Below are 6,000 nucleotides of genomic sequence, written 5' to 3' on the forward strand. Positions count from 1 at the left end.
ATCAAAGGCATTGAAGAGGGGTGGCCTTGAGGGAGAATAATCACCTAGATTAGTTGGAGACAAAAATTTAGACCTCTATGGCTCCAGAATGTTGATAGGAAATACTAAGTTCTTTTGGACCTTGAGGCTTGACTCAAGTGGCAAAAGAGTGGGGTGGGGATCGGGAGGATCTATCACCAAAAGGGAAAAATGGTTCTTTCACAAATGGCCAATGCTCATAGAAGAGGAAATTCAGTCAGCAATTTGAGGGTGGATTACATATGTTTGACTAAGATGCATGATATTGTTTTGGGGTTCCAAGTTGCTTTCAATGTCTCTATTTAGATGCCCAAGTTAGTAGGTCAAGTATGAATAAAATTAATTTCAGAACTATTAATGAGGCAGATATTGATGACCTTTGAAAATGATTTTGAGGAGGTGGTGGTTTAGGCAGCAGTATAAGATCTTGATGGATTTGAAGTTTTGGCTCTAATGGGTCGTTGATGGCATTTTGGCAAAATGATTGGGAGGTGGTTCAAGAGGATGTTATTGGGGTTCTGAGGGAATTTTATGTACTAGGGCGATTTAAGAGAAGTTTGAATGCAATATTTATAGTGTTAGTATCCAACAAGGTAGGGTATGGAGGGTAAAAGATTTTGAGCATGAATGAGCTTTTAGTGGAGGTTCTCACCGATGGACTCTGGAAGGTGGCTGCAAAACATTGCATTAGAATTTTGAAATGCATTTGTGTTAGGTAGACAAACTTAGGACACTAATTTGATTGCTAATGAAACATTTGATTGTAGGCTGTAGAACATGATGACTGGGTTGGGTTGCAAGCTGGATATTGAAAGCATGTTAATGGTGAGAATGGGCTTTGGGCATAAATTTGTTTATTAGATTAAAGTGCATATCTCTATTGTGAGGTTTTCTGTTCTAGTTAATGGGACACCCACCAAACTCCTTCCATGTTTTGAACTGGCCTCGAGCAATGGAATTAATTGGGAAAAGGTGAACTAATTCCCATGGGTCCTGTGGGTGAGAAGGAGATGTTGGTTTTTCTGCTTGGTTTTAGTGTGGGACATTTCCCGTGTAGCTATTTGGGGTGTGCTGTTTGTGAAAGGGGAAGACTCACATTCATCAAGAGCGCACTTTCCAGTGTGTCAGTTTACCATTCATATTATATCATCTTTTGTAATGTTCGCCATGGTTCATGAAAGGTTAGAGAAGCTCCAAAGAAGGGTAGATGGGTATAGTGGATATAAAGATGAAGATGCATTTGATTATATGGTGGGATAGTTTGTTTAGCTATGGAGAAGGAAGATTGAGTTTAGAGGCTTAATGCTTTTGAACAAGGGAGGTTGTGATGGATAGAGGGAAATTATGAAAGTCATTTTAATGAAGTTTGTTGAGGAGCATTGAGGATGGAATTCAGGGACGAGCAAGGAGGCAATGAGCTTGGGGTTTTGCTAAGCTATTAGGAGAAGCGTGTGGTTTCTTCGGCCGACTAGAATTTCTGTGGGTGACTGGGTTAGAATGGAATCGTGGCCTAATATAGTCGCAGGGCTCTCTCTCCAGTATAGATCTCTAAATTTGTTTAACATAGCAGCAAACTGTGAAGCTGTGGTGGCTGATGGTCTACAGAGGTGTTAGTGGTCACTGGTCGTTGGACTCATAGATTTTTCAAAAGATTTCAAGATAGAAAGTTGAAACTGTTTGCTTTCTTGTTGGGTAATATCCAAGATTTGGTGGTAACACTAGGTAGAAAGGATAAACGAGTTTAGGAGGGATCAAAGGATGGCTGCTCCTACGTCTCACAGTATTACAACAATCCAAGTATAGATCCTTGCATTTCTTTCCCATCTAGGATAGTCTAGGGGTCATCTGCTCCTTAAAGGTTGGTGGGTTTTATTTTATTTTATTATATTTTACTATATATATTTTTGTGCTTAGCTGCTTGGGTTAATGGGTGAGTTGAAAAGAGGCAGAATTTTGATATTTGGTATTGTACATTTATGAGGAAATGGCTAGTCACTGATTATAGAGTGGCTTGGAAGTCTCTGGTCCTTACTCTTTTCAACCTTTGGATTTCTTGAATTTGTCTTTGTTGGTTCGATACTTAAGACTTTGTGGCATGAAAGGCTCACAAAGAAGGATGCAGCAGAGTACGTAAAACAATGCCTGTGTCCATGTATTGGTCCTTGTGGTAGGAACATAACCAACGATATTTGAAGGCCAAAAAGCAGGTGGAAGTTGCAGATGAAAATTTTGTTTTAGAACTAAATTAGTATTGGGAGGTTGATGCAAGTAAGGATAGATTCTCATTTCTAGAATTCATAGACCAATGGCCATAGCCTATAAGGCTAATGGAAGGGGGGTCTTTTTCTTTCTTTTGTTTTTTAGTAATCCTTGTATACTCCCCATGTATTGTTCTGCTGCTCCCGAATCTTACGTGCCTCTCTCGTCTATAGACTTAAGTTATAAACATCAGTTAGTAAATTTAAGAGATCATAAATTAGTGTAATGTAAAAATTGTTGCCATATTTACTATTTTGTTGTGCAAACTGTAAGTAGTTATGTATAATAGTAAATGGAGCATTTGAGTTTATCCAAGCTGAACCTACTCCTCCCTCCACAAGTCTCAACATGTGCCTCAAGGCTTGTCTAAAACTATACTGTGCTCCATATTTACTAGGCTAGATCTTTCAGTTTTTGATCCCTGATAAAGTGAATCAACTATGAACATCTCCAAATACCCAGAAGCTTCCCATTAATCCCTTCAATCTCACAACTAGTATTTAAAAGAAAGGCCCCTTAACACCAACATCACAGCAAAGATTGCCACTTAAAAAGTTGTGTTTCAATTTGTTTAACCATATAGATTTATTGTAAGTTGTATTTTCTTAACTGCTGTCTCCCATTCTTGCAGATATTCTTCAAGTGGTATTCTGAGAATGGCAGCAGGTTGCTTCTCAACTCGTAAGAAGAATAATTTTCTGTATGTCTGTCTAAATTATCGTTTTGTATTCTAAGTTATTCAGAATGAGCATCTATATGCTTGGGCCTTGGTTTTTTTACCTTTAATTTAAGCCTGTTTCTCAATTTAAGCCTGCTTCTCCTAATGTGGATGAAGATGAAAATATCGGTAATTACGGATATATCGCTATTTGATTTTACGGATATATCGGAGATATATCGATTGATATTTTAACACAAAATATCGGGATGTAAAAATTAATGAAAATTATGAAAATATTAAGAAAAGCTTTAAAAAATTATATAAGATGTAGAAACAGACATTTTTAAGTTATTATTTTTTAAGTTGATATATATAATTTGTCATATTTGATAATAAATAATAATATATGTATGTTTTTTTTAATATTTATATTTTTTAGATTTAATAAATATATAGATTATATAAAAAGGACAATAATCAAATATAAAAATTAAATAATCAGAATTAATTTATTTAGTAATCTAACAATTTTAAAAATAAAAAAATGGTGAAATATTTGAAAATATTGATGAAATATAGGTTGAAATGCAAAAATTTTGAAAAATCGATGAAATATCAATAAATATAAGGAAATATTGGTTGATGGATATATTTTTTCGAATTTTATATCCGGATCCATGATATTGGATATATATACATTAGGATATTTTAAACCTTGAATGTGATTTAGTAAATTTAAAATGTATTGATCCCAAAGAATAAATTATTGAATTTTTCTCTTTGGCTCTTGAATGAAGAGTTCTCCATCTAACACCAGAAAAGCACATGGGCCAGTTTGAAAGATGATTCTTGGTAGCTATCCTAAAACCCACTCCTTTATTCTGCTTTTAATATTATGACATATGTTATTTTTTTCAACATTTATATCAAAGAATCTTAGAAACCATCTCAATAGCCTCTAAACATTTATTCCAGCATTTAATTCAACTTACTGTTGACTTGACCTGAGCAACTTCCATATGAAATTCCCAGAGCTTTCCCAACAATTTTCCTGAATCTAAATTCTAATCTCTTATTGACTTTTAGACCTACCATACTTATATTTTATTCTCCATTTTTTTTTTTTCAAATAAGAGCATGGACTATAGGAGATGCGGTTCACACTTTTTCTCCCCATACATGATGAGAATTAAATTCATTCAAAAATGTCTTATCATGCGATTAATTTTATGTATAAAAATCATATTTTAAAATTATTTTTCTATTAATTATGGATTTGTAGATGTGAAATTTGGAAATTGGGAGGAAGGATCCAAGAAATCTACAATTTAAGCTTTGAAAATTTCCCTACCTTGCACTAATGGCATTCACTTACCACCTAGTCTACTCTACTTCATACCTATCTTCCTTAATTATTATTTTTTTAATTGAGTCTTAGGTGTTGGTAAAGAATTTTTAAATTCATGGGTTGGTTGATGATGTCGAGTTCCCACTAATTAAATTCTTTGATTTTTAAAAATCTCATTTTTAAATTAATAAAGTCTGTTTGGTTATGATTTTTTGAAACTTGTTCTTAAAAGTTATTTTTTTTTAACTTAAAAATGGTTTTTAAAAACAAGTTTAAAAAACATGATTAAATAAGTCCATATTTCCTTTTTGTTTTAAAAAAACCGATAAAAATAACTCCTTATTTGAAACTTATTCTCTATTTTACTTTGTTTTTAAGATTATTTTCACAAAACAATGGTCAAACAAAGTTAAAAATGTTTAAAACTAGTTTTTCGTTCTTAGAAATAAAAAGTTGTTTTTAAATTACACGATCAAATAGGCTCTAAAGTGCTTTTAAAATATATTTAGTTAAACATTGAATTACTTTAAAATTAAATAAGATGAAACTCGAATGGTTTTAAAGATGATTTAACAATACATTTTCAAAATTATTGTTACATTGGAATTAAAGAAAACAAAGGGTATAATCATTTTGAAAAAGAATTTTCAAAGGAAGGATCTACCACAACCACTAAGTTGATAAAGGTTATCCCAAAGGGTTTCCACCCCCACCATAATCTTCCACTTTCTTTGCATCTTCTTTCTTAGTTTAGACTTTAATACGGTAGTATCAAACTAAAGTTGTGTGGTTGTCAGCCACTTTATTAAGCTAGGTTTATGTCTTTTCATACTTCAACTCTACCCCATTTCATTTATGCTATTTCTTTATATTTTAATACTTAGGGTTCGTTTGCTTCCACTAGTATTTTTCAATTTTATAATTTCAAAGAGACGCCCAAACAATATTACTTTAAGCGTTTTTTAAATTTTTTATGTTTTTGTTGGTTTTATGATAGAAATGGTCTAGTTGATAACTTTTTTTGACGACAGATTTTTGTTTTCTAGAAGATAAAAAATCTGTTTGATAATAAAAAACTATTTTTTGTTTTTAAGAACAAAAAATATGATATTTTTAGATAATATTTTTTAATTATTTTCTATTATTTTCACTTGTTTTTTATAATTATTTTTAAAAATAATTATAGAAACATATAAAATTATTAAAAGTAAAATACTAAATATAAAAATTATTTTTAAAATATATTTAAAAATATTAAAAATAAGTTAAAAATTATTTAAGTTTTAAAACAAACCTTTTTTTTTTTTTTTATAAAATATTAGGAAACAATTTTCAAAAAGTTTTTGAAAACAATTGCTAAATATAACCAAAACGTTTGAATTTTAAAAAATAGTAAACATGCATGTTGCGTGTGTAGTAATTTAAAATTTGCTTTTGTATGGCAAAAACATGCAACATGTTAATTGCCGACGTTTTAACAAAGTGATTCCCGACAATGTTGCTAATGGCCATTGGAGAACTTTAATTTAGTCAAAAAGAGAATAAGTAGAGAACTCGTCAGTTGATTTTTCTATTGTTTAAAATTCATTTAGAAAATTTGATAAATAAGAAATGCTTGATACCTTTATGTTTTTATTTTGTACCATCAAATTTTAAAAAGGAAAATGGTTAACAAACATGAGTGATATATCTTAACTCTAAAAACAAAATTGTA

The 6,000-nt window shown here is 31.3% G+C and overlaps 1 protein-coding gene across 1 annotated transcript in view; it reads left to right on the plus strand.

Annotated features, from left to right (window-relative positions):
* LOC117929054 (ABC transporter I family member 6, chloroplastic) overlaps positions 1 to 3,086 on the plus strand; it is a 28,856-nt gene extending 25,770 nt beyond the window's left edge. Inside the window, exon 7 of the mRNA XM_034849243.1 lies at positions 2,909 to 3,086. The gene's annotated coding sequence lies outside the window, so the exon portion shown is untranslated. The remainder of the gene's footprint in view (positions 1 to 2,908) is intronic.
* Positions 3,087 to 6,000: the final 2,914 nt, after the last annotated feature.

The sequence above is a fragment of the Vitis riparia genome, chromosome 13 (assembly GCF_004353265.1).
Source record: "Vitis riparia cultivar Riparia Gloire de Montpellier isolate 1030 chromosome 13, EGFV_Vit.rip_1.0, whole genome shotgun sequence".
NCBI classification, from domain to species: domain Eukaryota; kingdom Viridiplantae; phylum Streptophyta; class Magnoliopsida; order Vitales; family Vitaceae; genus Vitis; species Vitis riparia.